Genomic DNA, 16,440 nt, shown 5'->3' on the forward strand with positions numbered 1-16,440 from the left:
TTAGAACTACTTAAACCTAACTAACCTAAGGACAACACACACATCCATGCCCGAGGCAGGATTCGAACCTGCGACCGTAGCGGTCGCGCGGTTTCAGACTGTAGCGCCAGAACCGCTCGGCCACCATGGCCGGCTAAGCTTTTAGGATTGTTATGCATAATGTTAACAAAATCTTCACATTTTGCTGATATGATATATACAATATGGAGAATACATTTTGGCTTTGGACATTTATGTCTGTAATTTAAACATCTGAATCATTTCTGAAGGCAATTCCCTACTTGCGTTGAGTTTAACGTGGACTCGGTTTCACGCTGCTACTTGGCCGTAATTTTCGCATAAAAAAAGAGATCCTTACACGTTTCGACTGCTTTCACCGCAGAACTTCACTGTGACATTCATACATTGTTTCTCAAATTTACCATAGGGAAACCTATTGTGAGTCCCTCTTTTTCCAAGAAGTTTGCGGGTTCACATTTTCAAAGAAAATAAACACATAAATAGCTTCCAAGATTGCAGTGAATATACCAGTTGAGAATATAATGAGCTGCTCCTTTAGTTCGTCTGCCAAAATGGCTACCGCATTTTAGCGTCTCGATCATAAAAAGTTGATACGCGGTCTCTGTCGTCTTCGATACAGCGTGTACACGTCACAATGACGTCACGCGTGACGCTACCAGCGTCCAATAACTCACCCTCCCTTTACCACCCCTCTCCAATCAACAGCTTTCATTGGAGGGAAGGCCGTTCCCAGCAGCCACAGCGCAAGTCGCCAAGTTCTCGTGCGCCTCGATCGTGGCCGTACAGGGCTTTAGTATTAGAAACAGCAGCACGCACACAACCGACGCGGCTTTACTTTTGTTTTTGAAGTACATGCGGGACGGGGCTTCCCCGTTTGTATCGTCGCTCTATAACAGTCTCTTGATCACAGTGCCACCACGCGGCGTATGCCTACAACAGCACGACCGCACTTCGGCTCCCGCGGCGGCCGCGCCGCGGTCGTGCAATCAATTCTGCCATACACTATTCGAACTGTCATGTCACTCGTTCCTCCGCCGCAACCATTACGCTATTGTAGAAAACTTTATCTAAGTCGTGAACGATATTAGATGTTAAATTGTTTGAGTGCACCTAATAACATTTAGGTACAGGGGAACATTTCCACGATCCAATAAAAGTAGAAGTGATGAAGGAAAGAAATTGCATTAAAAGTAATTGAAACCTTACCACTTTGCCATTTACGAAACACCGATGGCATTTATCATTTTTTTAAAAAATTACGTCCCTTAGCTGGCGTCCTCCTGTACGAATACATTCGTGAAATCTGCTATTGAGATTCCTCATTGACCGCTGCAACATCTCAGGTGGGATACTGTGAATTGCATCCCAGATTCTCTGTTTTAACTCATTCCGGGTTCTTGGTCGAGTCGCGCAGACTTCGCTCTTGAGGTAGCCTCACAATAAGAAATCACACACGGATAAATCTGGAGATCTAGGGGGCCAGGGAATGTTACCGAATCGTGAGATCACACGGTTGCCAAACAATTCTCGCACATATGCTGTTGATTGCCGTGCAGCGTGTGATGTCGCTCCGTCCTGTTGAAACCGGGCTTCTTGAACGTTTGGAAAGTTGTTCAATGCAGGTATAACGATCGGCATTGACAGTTACTGTTGTGGTGTCACCGCCAGACACCACACTTGCTAGGTGGAAGCCTTTAAATCGGCCGCGGTCCGTTAGTATACGTCGGACCCGCGTGTCGCCACTATCAGAGATTGCAGACCGAGCGCCGCCACACGGCAGGTCTAGAGAGACTTCCTAGCACTCGCCCCAGTTGTACAACCGACTTTGCTAGCGATGGTTCACTGACAAAATACGCTCTCATTTGCCGAGACGATAGTTAGCATAGCCTTCAGCTACGTCATTTGCTACGACCTAGCAAGGCGCCATTATTCAACGTTCAACATTAATGGATTAAAGTTAAGTATTCCACCAGTTACCTCCTTTTTTCTGAAGTCTAAATTCCTTGTCCTGTTCCAGGCCTCACGCCAGCCTGCGTGAGCTTAAACGCGTGCCTTTCGGCTTCCTCTAAAATTCGTGGGTTGGCTCTCCTGCCAATCCACAACAATTGTTTCTCCCTGTTCATTTGCGAAAAAATACGGTCTGATAATCCCATGTGATGAAACACCACCACACCACACTGTCACTTTACTAGCGTGTAAAGGGCGCTCATGAACGTCATTAGGATTTTGTGTTTGCCCAGTAACGGTAATTCTGTTTATTCAAATAACCTGTGAGATGAAAATGTGCCTCATCTGACATCCACAACTTGTTTAGAAATTCATCGTTGTCGTTTATTTTTGTTCTCATTTGTTGACAGAATCCTAATAGTAACCGGCAATCGTTGTCCTTCAGTTGTTGCACCATCTGTACTTTGTACGGTTGAAATTTTAAATCAAGATAAAGGATTCTGCGAACACTCTCCCGGGGCATTCCAATCACTGCTGCTTGCTTACGAATAGAACGCCGTGGGCTCCGTTAAGACAGACTCGCGTACAACATTAATGTTCGCTGGAGAACGCACACCTTGGTCGTCCCGTTCGTTTCTTCTTGAGGGCAGATCCCGTCTCTTCGAAGTTATTAAGCCAACATTTTATCTCGTGTTTCGAAAGAACGGCATCATGACGTCCTAGACCTAAATTATAAAAACGTCGAAACTCCCCCTGCACCGCTACCAGACTATCATTGTTTTTATAAAACATTTTTATGGCTAACGCACGCTGTTGTCCGTTCCACTGATCCATGATTATTGAAATAGGCGGACTGTTTACTCTAGTGGTGGGCACGAAATCGCGTATGTTAGAAATCACAGTGACTGAGAAGTCGCAGATACACAATAACAACTTTACAGAATCTAACTGCGATTTCAGTCACAGTTAGCAGTCGCAAGTAGTATTTCACATTCAAAGACGTGAGCCATCTATTGGTCGAATTTAGCACTGCTTTCTGCGATTTCAGTGACAAGTCGCAACTAAGAGTCGCAAGTAGCAACTAAAAAGCGCAGTTAACAGTGCCATCTGTTGGCTAAAATTCGTACTACGTCTATCTCTGCGATACGATATCGAGTCTAACTGCGATTTCAGTGACAAGTCGCAACTAAGAGTAGCAAGTAGCAACTAAAAAGCGCAGTTAGCAGTGCCATCTGTTGAGCAAAGTTCATACTACGCTATTCGCTACCGAGAAACTGCGATTTCTGTGACAAATCGCAACTAAGAGTCGCAAGTAGCAACTAAAAAGCGCAGTTAACATTCTTTTCCTAGTGCCATCTGTTGACCGACGTACGTACTTCGTTATGAGAGCCTTGTGCCTCACGAGATCGGTGTGCTGTGTGTGCATATGAAGGACTTATTTCATTAGTGGTACAAGTCCATTTTTGTTCATTTTGAGATACAGAGTCGTAAAGTTAAATGAGCGCTGAAAAATCTGCAGTTGAGATACCAGAAATATTCAAGCATATGGCTTCTTGCTAGAGATGAACCTTTATTTGTTTGTTTGGATCATTAATTTCAGAAGCATTATAGACAGAAAAGTGGAGGTAATGGACTTGTACCACTATTGAAATAAGCCCTTCACATTATATGACGACATGCACATTCAGCATCAGTTATATGGTTGGTCAAACACAGCTGTGACTCTGAAAGTATTATATTAATAAGAAGCAACATTGCCTTTTTCTTCCGAAAATATCAAGTAACGTAACAAATGTGTTTGATTCTGCTTCCAATATGAGAGTTTTGCTTAATACTCCACATGCCTACAGGACTTTGCAATGTTAACACAGAGGAACTCAGACATCTGTATAAGTGTAGTGAAATGAAAACAGTATTATTGGGTCATATGAATGCCTCACTCTTGTTCCGACACAGTTCAAGACTCGTGATAAAAGTTTTACACCTGGTGTTCTACATGGCAACTTCACATACAAGAACTTTTTGCCGACACTACTACCACCTACATAAGTAAGCTTTTCCTGTGTTACTTTCAAGTAATGCACTTAACCTATTCCTGATTTAAATGGAAGATCTGTACTTCCCACTTTCATATCAACAGCCTCAAAATGCATATTGTAGACTTTGGGATATGTTACAGGTCAGTGTCACACCCAAGATTGTGGAGACGGGGAGGGGGGGGGGGGGGGAGGGGCGGCATGTCACTCTCCAACTAGTGTTTACCAGTAAATAAGTGGCGGAAAATTACGGGTGGGACGGCTTAAACATGTGGAAAATGAGATTTTCATTATTCACTCACTGCATTTAACATTTATTATTCCTTTAAAATCGCACAACAACTCCCCCCTCATCTGCACACTTATTTCACAATTATGTCACTTTTAAACTGCAAAATCTTCTAAGAGCTGTCTTGAATCTTCACGAGTCTCTCTCAACAGCGTTGATGTGGATAGATACGTACAGCAACCAGTAATCAGAGTCAGAACTGTGTCTGCAAAATCACAAGGATTATTAAACAATTTTTGCTGTCACTAATTACAAGTAATATAATTGACAGAGTAGATTGCTAAAATTTGCTCTAATGAAAGCCACTCAATGGGGTATATTTCACATTTGCAAGAACGTTCTCACTGAAGTAATTAAGTCCATCGAAACACTGAGAAACTAACCTCTCGTCTGACGAAAACGGTCTAAAGACGCAGTGGCAATTTCTCCAGATCTGTTGACAATGATATTTTGAGTTATCACTTTACTGAGTGACTAAAATGTAGTTCGCGTACCTGTGAACACAACAATATGGTAGAATTCATTTTATAAACACGAACTATTACGCTACTGTATGGCTACTTACATACTAATTACACTATTAATTTTTCACAGTTGTTTCTTCAATACAAAATTAAAGCCAACGGAAGAACAAACGTAAAACATACTTACCAATACAAAATTGTTGAGGCTTTCGTGGCCACTTGTTGACAAACTGCCTATTGGCTTCTGTCTCGGGTTCTTCGGCCGACGTTCATCTAATGATTTTTCTGACGTTTCGCCAGCACGAGTGGCTGGCATTGTCAAAGCTTCACCCTCCATTGCCGGTGGTGAACTGGAGCCGAGCTCGCGGGCGCAGGCTATATGTACCTGGCGCGCCATCGTCCGAGGGCTTCTCCGCGGTCATTTCCGGTGCGGTTCTTCTCTTGCTACCTGCGACGGTCGTTCGCTGCAGTACGGGAAACCAGGATCCGTTGACCTTAAGGCTTTCCTCTTTCTTGTTCAAACTGTTCGCGTGTTTTTGTATTTCTACAGCTTCTCTGAACAAGCGCGTGTGATAGTGCTTCTCTACAGCCAGAACTTCCGTGTCGGCGAATTTTATTACATGGTCGGTCTCATTCAGTGCGTGCTCTGCCACCAATGACAGGTTTGTTGAGATACAATTTTCTGTGTGGACAGATGTAACTTTTTCATACGGTGGTAAGTCGCAGAAATCGCAGGAGTCACAGAAATCGCAGAAGTCGCAGAAATCGCAGAAGTCGCAGAAATCACAGAAGTCGCAGAAATCACAGAAGTCGCAGAAATCACAGAAGTCGCAGAAATCACAGAAGTCGCAGAAGTCGCAGAAGTAGCAGAAGTCGCAGAAGTAGCAGAAGTCGCAGAAGTAGCAGAAGTCGCAGAAGTAGCAGAAGTCGCAGAAGTAGCAGAAGTCGCAGAAGTAGCAGAAGTCGCAGAAGTAGCAGAAGTCGCAGAAGTAGCAGAAGTCGCAGAAGTAGCAGAAGTCGCAGAAGTAGCAGAAGTCGCAGAAGTAGCAGAAGTCGCGGAAGTAGCAGAAGTCGCGGAAGTAGCAGAAGTCGCGGAAGTAGCAGAAGTCGCGGAAGTAGCAGAAGTCGCGGAAGTAGCAGAAGTCGCGGAAGTAGCAGAAGTCGCGGAAGTAGCAGAAGTCGCGGAAGTAGCAGAAATCGCAGAAATAGCAGTGGCGGAGGGATACACGACCTAGGTTCCTTAACTGCGACTCTTAACTGCGACAAATCACAGTTAAGAATAACAGGTACTGAAAAGTAGCATACACAGAAATCACTGATATCGGAAAATCGCAGTTTAGCCCATCACTAGTTTACTCGCTAACTGTCACGAACCCGCAGTGCTGCCACCTGCCCATGGCTGCCACTACTCATTTCAAACATTCCCGTTATTCTGTGTTACCTTGTATATAAATCTGAATCTTTTATTTCTGTAAGACAAAAAATAAATTGGCCCCAAATTTGCCGCCCCTAAAATTTGCCGCAATCCGTCCGTCTTACCAGTGATTCATAGGGTGCAGTGATGCGGGTCGCTATAACCTTGTGAAACACCTTGTACTTGCTTCTTGTGATGCAGGGGGATAGATTGAGTGGGGAACCACCTGCTCGCTCTTCAGTTGGCAGACCTAGGACGGAGGGAAGTGCACGAGCACACTCTGACGACTGCTTTCTCTCGTGCTTCTACCCTCCACCCTGTTACAACCCAATTTATCCCTTAAGATGGCTCTACTGTACTTAGACGTGTTGCACAAATTTAATATTGTTCTTAGCCACTTGATTTAATAAGAAATACTAATTTTATAGCACTAAACCCTTATTAATCACTTGCGATTTTTCCATCCCCTGCAACATCGAAACTTTTAGTCATAGACAATAAATGAATTGGGTATTTTTTGTAGGAAATTTAATGTAGTTTAATTTTGTACAGAGAAACATTCTCACTAGAAGCAGCGGTTTTCGAGTTATTCGAGAAAAACACAAAAAGTAACCTCTAAACACCCTCAACCCGCCCCCTCTCCTGCTCGCACCGTAACTGTCAGGATTTTGTTGATACCACTCCTTTCTACCACTGTACAAAAATTTGGAACTACAGTTTTTCCCCTAATTTTTCTTCCTGGTTCATGAATGAATCTCCACCCTCAGAAGTCAAAATGCGAAACTACAATAGACTGAGTCAGTTTCATGTTCCATGCATCATTTTGCACAATATACCGTAATGATATGAAATGAGTCATTTTACATTCACATCGCAAATTAATTTGTAAATATCGCTACATGCTGACATTTATACGGATTTTTTTTTAAATATACGGATGTGAGTTAGTAATGCATTCCATTACCTTTTACACATTGCAGTAATAAAAACTGTTTCATCAAAATTTGCATATTTTTCCATTGTACATTTCCTCTTGTGACACTGAACTATTTATTTATTTTATTCATTATCCAAAAGATCACACATGTGATATAGGATTCATCATTAGAATATTTACCTGTAACACATGATAACACGTAACGTAATAAACAAGCAAAGCAAATTACATAACCATAGCATGTAAGTAGAGAACAAACACTTAGTACACAATAAAACACATACTCATGACAAACAATGTAGGGCAGTAACTGTACCTTATATACAAAATGAATTGGGAGCATTTTACTGAAATTTTATAAGTATTTAATAATCTGTAAATACATTTAATTTCGTTTAAATTATTGAAAGCAAGTAAAGGTTTCCATTTATTATCCAAGACAGATATTCATTGACAGTGCAGAAGCATTTATCAATCAGGTATTTTGTTACTTAATGTTTGAATTTACTTTTGGCTTCCAGCTCTTTAATTTGGGATGGAAGTTCATTTAAAACCTTTGTTCCTAAGTGGCACACATGATTCTGACTTCCGGTTTTTATCGTATAGGAAATGAGGAAGTCTTTACAATGCCTTGTATTGTGATTATGGTAGCTAGAGTTGGTTTCAAGATTACAGTGATTTTTATTGATCATTTCCAGGCAATATATGTAGATAGCATTGTTAGTATCTTTATCTGTCTAAATAAGGATCTAGACTGTGTTTTTCGTGCACTTTGAGTCACGATACGAATAGCTCTTTTTGTGTAATAAAAATTTCTTTTAGTTTTGTCCCAAAAACTTTTGCCATAGCTTGCATCTGACTGCAAATAACCAAAGTATACAGCTCTAGTACATTCTGGGCTTCATACCATGGATATTATTCTTAAGGCAAAACATGCTGAATTGAGTTTCTGAGTAAGATACTCAAGATGTTCATTCCAGTTTTGATGTTGGTAAATCCGCATTCCCATAACTTTGTAGTACAGACGTTTTCTATTTGTTTGGTTTCCAGCATCATGCACATATTTTCCTCTTGATGCCTACTTCCATACTGTATAAAGTCAGTTTTTTATTGTATTTAAAGTCAGCTTATTTGAATAAAACCATGACTGCAAGTATGAGAGCACTTTTTCTGCTGTTGTACATAATGATTCTTTTATCTTGCTAATTATGACACTCGTGTCATCAGCAAACAGAATTTTGGCTGAGCTGTCTGTATATCATTGGTGTAAATTATAGTTCAATTCTTTTATCTTGGCGGCTCGCGCATGCCTGCCCAGACGCGGGAGATTGCTGCGTTGCCAGTTGCACACGACGCACGCGCCAATAGAAGCAGCGCCATAGTATAGCATAGTTCGCAAGCTTACGTTTAGGGGGGAGCGCGCAGTTCATGAAGTAAAGCCACCACGGCCGCATTAACCCTTTCGCTGCTACAAAGACGTGCTCCCTGCATTCCGCGCTGTGCGCGAGTTTGTCACTGCACTGCTCGCCTGTGCAGACACATCGTGTTCCGACTGCTTTAACACTCTTATCATTCGATCCCACAAAAATTATTTGGCCCAAAAATTAGATTTTTACACATCTTCTTGACTGATACCTTCCCCCCATAAATGACTTAATTTTGTTTCGATGTTCAACGCAGTTATTATGCAGCATTAAATATAGTAAACCATTGCACGAAATTTTGAAGAGTTTGCAGAGGTAAAAGTCCATAGAGTATACTTTCCGTAAGGTCGATTTTAGTTGCCACAATGTTGAGAATGAAATGTGGACAAGATACCTAAATTTCATATAAAATTTACTGTATAGCAATATCTCATTTAAGTACCACATAGGTGTCGTATGTAATATTGAGAAATATTCCGTCTTTCGCGACTGTAACAAAAGTTTTATTTACACTGAGCACGTTTGGCTTTATTTTAAAGCACTTCAATCAGTCAAAAGGAAGTAGACAAAATACATTAAACAAAACTGTGGACTTACAAAAACATTAGGACTTGAATATGCCGTCTATCAGTGAAGTGCTCTGAGCTATGTCAAATATAATTTTTGTGTATGGCACACACAAACATCATTTATTTGCTAAAACACTGATCAGCCAACACAAACGTTGAATATTGTGTTACCGCAGCACAAAACTACGAAAGGTGACTTGGCAATGGAGGAGACAAAATACTGTCCACTGAAGATGCTTCAAAAGAGAGAAACGCGTCTGGTCTAAATAAGTCGCTTATTACAGTTGCAGAAGAGGAATATATTTCAGTACCATTGGTAAAACTGCGACTGTGGAACAAAAACAAGAAAGAGAACATGAGTACCACTGTGTATGTGCCATACCTTTCATTGATTGAAGTGCTTTAAAATAATGCCAAACGCGTCCGGTGTAAGTAAAACTTTTATTACAGTCGCGAAAGACGGAATATTTCTCAATATTACATACGACACCTATGTGGTACTTAAATTAAATGAGATATTGTTATACAGTAAATTTTATATGAAATTTAGGTATCTTGTCCACATTTCATTCTCAACATTGTGGCAACTAAAATCGACCATACGTAAAGTATACGCTATGGACTTCTACCTCTGCAAACTCTTCAAAATTTCGTGCAATGGTTTACTACATTTAATGCTGCATAATAACTGCGTTGAACATCGAAACAAAATTAAGTCATTTATGGGGGGATTGGTTGGTTGGTTGGTTTGGGGAAGGAGACCAGACAGCGAGGTCATCGGTCTCATCGGATTAGGGAAGGACGGGGAAGGAAGTCGGCCGTGCCCTTTGAAAGGAACCATCCCGGCATTTGCCTGGAGCGATTTAGGGAAATCACGGAAAACCTAAATCAGGATGGCCGCACGCGGGATTGAACCGTCGTCCTCCCGAATGCGAGTCCAGTGTCTAACCACTGCGCCACCTCACTCGTTATGGGGGGAACGTATCAGTCAAGAAGCCGTGTAAAAATCTAATTTTTGGGCCAAATAGTTTTTGTGAAATCGAATGATAAGCGTGTCAAAGCAGTGGGAACACCATGTGTCTGCACAGGCGAGCAGTGCAGTGATGACAAAATCGCTCACAGCGCGGAATGCGGGGAGCACGTGTCTGCAGCAGCGAAAGGGTTAACGAAGAGACAAAACATTACAAATTTCAAAACATTGCATTCAAACGAATATAATTCGTGAAGTAAGGCACTTCGATATTGTTTTTAAATCATGAAAATATTAAGCACCACACAAGGTTTGAACTCATAACCTTTCACATATTTTTTTTTGTAACCATATATATTTATTTAAATATTTTAACAACGATACATTTTAAAAAAAGACATTTTTCTATTAATCTATTATCCTAGTGATGATTACTATTATTGTCATTTTATATGTTTTCGTTTTTATATTTTCCTTTTTCGTTTTTCTTTTATTGTTTGATCCATTAAACCCTTTTACATGGCCATTTGTCGTCTTTTTTTTTTTTTTTTTTTTTTTAGGGGTGTAGACATTGCAGGACAGGCATAACAGTTTATATTTGGCATCGTTGCATTGATTTGAGTTTATGTTTCTGTATGTGATGCACTTGTGATGCCACAGGCACATTGTGTATTCTGGTTTGATCTCTTCCTCTAGTTACACTGTTTAGTGGGACAGTATGAAGGAAACGTCACCATGATAGGTGGAGCAGAAGTGGAAGAAACTTTTTTTTTTACATATACTACAGAATATACCTAATTGAAGAAGAGAGAAAATTTTGTCATATTACATAAGAGAAGCAGAAAGGATAGTGTGAGTAATCAATAGAATTTTATAGGCACAAAGTAAAGGAAATCAAAATACACTCCTGGAAATGGAAAAAAGAACACATTGACACCGGTGTGTCAGACCCACCATACTTGCTCCGGACACTGCGAGAGGGCTGTACAAGCAATGATCACACGCACGGCACAGCGGACACACCAGGAACCGCGGTGTTGGCCGTCGAATGGCGCTAGCTGCGCAGCATTTGTGCACCGCCGCCGTCAGAGTCAGCCAGTTTGCCGTGGCATACGGAGCTCCATCGCAGTCTTTAACACTGGTAGCATGCCGCGACAGCGTGGACGTGAGCCGTATGTGCAGTTGACGGACTTTGAGCGAGGGCGTATAGTGGGCATGCGGGAGGCCGGGTGGACGTACCGCCGAATTGCTCAACACGTGGGGCGTGAGGTCTCCACAGTACATCGATGTTGTCGCCAGTGGTCGGCGGAAGGTGCACGTGCCCGTCGACCTGGGACCGGACCGCAGCGACGCACGGATGCACGCCAAGACCGTAGGATCCTACGCAGTGCCGTAGGAGACCGCACCGCCACTTCCCAGCAAATTAGGGACACTGTTGCTCCTGGGGTATCGGCGAGGACCATTCGCAACCGTCTCCATGAAGCTGGGCTACGGTCCCGCACACCATTAGGCCGTCTTCCGCTCACGCCCCAACATCATGCAGCCCGCCTCCAGTGGTGTCGCGACAGGCGTGAATGGAGGGACGAATGGAGACGTGTCGTCTTCAGCGATGAGAGTCGCTTCTGCCTTGGTGCCAATGATGGTCGTATGCGTGTTTGGCGCCGTGCAGGTGAGCGCCACAATCAGGACTGCATACGACCGAGGCACACAGGGCCAACACCCGGCATCATGGTGTGGGGAGCGATCTCCTACACTGGCCGTACACCACTGGTGATCGTCGAGGGGACACTGAATAGTGCACGGTACATCCAAACCGTCATCGAACCCATCGTTCTACCATTCCTAGACCGGCAAGGGAACTTGCTGTTCCAACAGGACAATGCACGTCTGCATGTATCCCGTGCCACCCAACGTGCTCTAGAAGGTGTAAGTCAACTACCCTGGCCAGCAAGATCTCCGGATCTGTCCCCCATTGAGCATGTTTGGGACTGGATGAAGCGTCGTCTCACGCGGTCTGCACGTCCAGCACGAACGCTGGTCCAACTGAGGCGCCAGGTGGAAATGGCATGGCAAGCCGTTCCACAGGACTACATCCAGCATCTCTACGATCGTCTCCATGGGAGAATAGCAGCCTGCATTGCTGCGAAAGGTGGATATACACTGTACTAGTGCCGACATTGTGCATGCTCTGTTGCCTGTGTCTATGTGCCTGTGGTTCTGTCAGTGTGATCATGTGATGTATCTGACCCCAGGAATGCGTCAATAAAGTTTCCCCTTCCTGGGACAATGAATTCACGGTGTTCTTATTTCAATTTCCAGGAGTGTATCTAATAATAATGAGTAGTTGGCACTTTCCACTAAGGAGCACTTTGTGTCACTGATTCCACTAGGAAGAAACACTTTATACTACTATACTTCACTATTTGATGCGAGAAGAGAAAGCACTTCATCTTTTTTGTTGCACTTGTTCACTATCACTGCACACGTTATTCTTGTGGTGAGTGTGGTGAGGTGGCTGGTGGCGGTGCTGAGGGTCACAGGCTGGGAAGGCGATTGCTGTCAGCAGTGGAATCTGCAGGAAGTTTTTGAAGTTCTCGTGGTATCGCCTGTGCTGCTGGACCGTCTTGTTCTCCTCCCAGAGGTCCATCAGGAAGGCCAGCCGGTCTGTCTGCCTCCGCGCTACGATGGCGTGTGCCGTCATGGCGAGGATCCAGAGAGTCGCCAGTCGCTTGGGTCGTGGAAATGGGTTGCAGTCTGGGGCGGTGATTGCTTCCACTGTGATGCTTCCCGGCGCCGTTCTGTTGATGTGGGCCACCATCTGCTGGCACGCTTCCCAGATGTTGATGGCATTCCCGCACGTGAATCGGTGCTCGAGGGTGTCGGTCATGCCACATACGTCACACTTGTCACTTGCGACGAGTTTTATCTCCGCCAGTCTTTGGTTGGTTGGTACCGTTCTGTTAATTATTTTGTACCGTGTCTCCTTCGCATGTTTAGGCAACACGTTTTCCGAGACGTTCCCCCATATTTGTTTCCAATTGTATTGCGGGAGTTTTTGTTCAATTTTGTTTTTTGCCGGCTTCCCCCTGAGGGCCCAGTATATTCTCTTGGCTGTTCTGTGGCTGGGGTTCGCCACGGTGTCCAGAACGTAACTTTTGTTGGCGTAGTGCAGCCTGACGTGTCGCATTCTGCAGGGAATGTGTCTCATGTCGACCGGCGCTTCTTGTGATGCGGGCTTGTATCTTCCAATTATCTTGGCTGTGACGCTGTCAGGGTTTTTGTCCTGGATGGCGAGCGTTCGTTTCAGTAGAAGGGCTGCACATTTGGTCTTTATATCAACTAGACCTAGTCCCCCTTCTTTTGTTGGCAGCGAGCACGTTGCTTGCGCCACTTTGAATATATTTCGACGCCACAACAGGTAGTACACTGCGCTCGTTAGTGCTCGCGCAATTTCTGTCGGGATGCTTAAGATTTGCGCCAGGTACCAAGCTTTCGACAGGATCGTCGTGTTTATCAGTTCTGTTTTCTGGTGGATTGTTAGCTTCCGGTTCGCGTGCTGTATGGAGAGACCTCTTATGGTGTGTAGCACGTCCCTCCAGTTGTATGCGGCCATTCTAAGTGGACAAGACTGTATATATATTCCAAGAACTTTATGGCTTTCTGCTATTTTATACCATTGGCTGTCTGGTTTGAGTCGTTGATTCCCTATCGGCAGTAGCACTGTTTTTCTGGGGTTGGTTTGGGCGCCTGACGCTTTTTGGAATGTATTCATGATGGTTTCTACTCTCCCAATATATTCCTGGTCTTCAATAAAGATGCCTAGATCGTCAGCGTAGGCTATACATGCTACTGCTTTGCCTCCTACGGAGAAGCCTCTGATGTCGTTTGTGAGTTTCCGCAGCAGCGGGTCCAGTGCTATAGCGAATAGAGCCATTGACAATGGACAGCCTTGCCTCACGGATCTGTCCAGTTTTATCAGTTTTGTTTCCCAACTATTGATTATTACTGTCGATCTCGCAGTACTTAGTATCTTCTGGATGACTGCGATGAATTTTTGCCCAAACCCGAGTCTGTTTAGTGTCTCTACGAGATATTTGTGGTCGATCCTGTCGAAGGCTTTGTTGAAGTCCTCCGAAATTATGGCACCTGCGCTTCTGGTGGTGGCTGCCTGTGCTATTATGTCCCTGTAGGTGCATGTGGCGTCAAATATATTTTTCCCTGGTACCGCACATGTTTGCCACAGGTTGTTTGCGATGCATTTCGCTATTATTTTATAGTCGGCGTTGAGGAGCGTAATCGGACGAAACTCTTCAATGCGGCGGGCGGCTCTCTTCTTAGGGATGAGTGTTATGGTCCCTCCGGTCAGCCCAGGTGGAATTTCCGCCCCATCGAGTATCTTGTTCACCATTTCCGTGAATTGCCCTCCTAGCACGTCCCAATATGCGAGGTAGAACTCGAGCGGGATGCCGTCGGCGCCGGGTGCTCTTCCTCTTGCGCTGGTCCTCGTCGTTTCTTTGATGTCATCCACGTCGACATTTTCTGTCAGCAACGCCCTGTCTGCGTCTGTGAGCACGCTCCTCGTCTGCTGGAGGATTTCAGCAGTTGCCGCGTCGTCTGTCGCTTCTCGACGGAACATGTCTCGGAAATAGTCCTCGATGTGTTTTGTTAACTCCGTTTTCGTCGTGAGCGTCTTTCCTTGCTTGTCCTGAAGCTCACTTACGCACTTTCCTGCGCCTCTCTCCCTTTCCCTATGTAGGTGGTGCATGGTGAGTTGCTCTTCATCCACATCGCCATATGTTTTACTTCTTGTGAGGACGCCTCTTATTTGCTGTTTCTTTATTTGAAGGAGTTTTGCCTTGATTCTCCTCACTCGCGGCAGGTATTGCTGGTCGTCTGCTGGTGCGTTGAGTGCGTCTTTCAGGCACTGCTGGTAGAACTCGGCCGTGGTTCGCCTCCAGAATGACTTTTCCGCGCTGTATCTTATCAACAGGCTGCGCATTGTCGGCTTCGCTCGTGCCAGCCACCACTCGGTCGTGCTGCTGTAGCGTGCGCGCTGTGCCAGGCATTCTTGCCACATTTCCACTATTTGCTTGCGCAGTTCCGCGTCCTGCAGGTGTTCCGTATTTAGCTTCCACGTGCTTCTTTTGCTGACGTTCTTTCCTTTTTGGAGATGCAGGCTGCATTCGTAGGTGCAGTGGTCCGAAAAGATGACAGGATGGACTTCGACGTGCGCAACATTTTTAGTTGCTGCTCTGCTGATATATATACGGTCCAGTCTGCTTTTACCATTTTTGTGGTGGTATGTAAATTCAGTGTGTGTTGGATGGAGAAGGCGCCACGAATCTTCTATTTTCAGTCGTCGGATCAGTTCTTGCAGTTCTGGGCACATGTTTGCTACAGGTATTTGGTCTTCAGCTGCGGCGACACAGTTAAAATCTCCTCCAATGATGATGTTGTTATTGTTCTGCATCAGCAGTTCGGCTACTTCTTCATTATAGAAGGTGCTTCTTGCTCGCTTGTTGTCTGTGCCAGAAGGTGCGTATATGTTGATAAAGAGCGTCTTTTCTATGCTTAGCGCTATCCCTCGGCCGCTTGACAACATTTTAGTCCCGCCAAAGTCGATCCCGTTCCGTACCATTATTGCCGTACCGCATTGGGATTCTGGGTCTATATTTGTGATTGCCGCATATCCTGGTATCTGGTTTACTTTAGTCGTAACCACTTCTTGCAATAGTGCAACTTCTGTTCTTCTATGGCGTAGGAAGTCCGCGAGGGCTCGAATTTTTAAAGATGTGCTCATTTTATTTATGTTAACTGTGACAACTTTATAGATTGTATTTGCCTGCCTGCTCATTTAGTTTATCAGTCGGTGCTGTAGTCTGTGTCCATGCGGACATCTCTAAATGGTTCAAATGGCTCTGAGCACTATGGGACTCAACTGCTGAGGTCATTAGTCCCCTAGAACTTAGAAATAGTTAAACCTAACTAACCTAAGGACATCACAAACATCCATGCCCGAGGCAGGATTCGAACCTGCGACCGTAGCGGTCTTGCGGTTCCAGACTGCAGCGCCTTTAACCGCACGGCCACTTCGGCCGGCGCGGACATCTCTCTGGCTGTTTTCTCTTCGGTCCTGTGACGAGTTGGAGCTGCGTCTTTTCTTGTTTTTCTTTGCGGGTTTGTTTACCATTTTCGTCGTTTGCGTCTGTTCGTCGTCTGTATTTTGTTGTTTTTTCGGTTTGTCACTGCTTCCCCTGGTGGATGACTTTGCGGTGACATCGTCGTTTTGGTTGAGCTTTAAAACTTTTCTCAGGTGGTTACTCTTCTCCTTTATCCACTGCTCGCGCGTCTGCTCCACTGTCGGGACGG

The sequence above is a fragment of the Schistocerca nitens genome, chromosome 3 (assembly GCF_023898315.1).
Source record: "Schistocerca nitens isolate TAMUIC-IGC-003100 chromosome 3, iqSchNite1.1, whole genome shotgun sequence".
Taxonomy (NCBI): Eukaryota; Metazoa; Arthropoda; class Insecta; order Orthoptera; family Acrididae; genus Schistocerca; species Schistocerca nitens.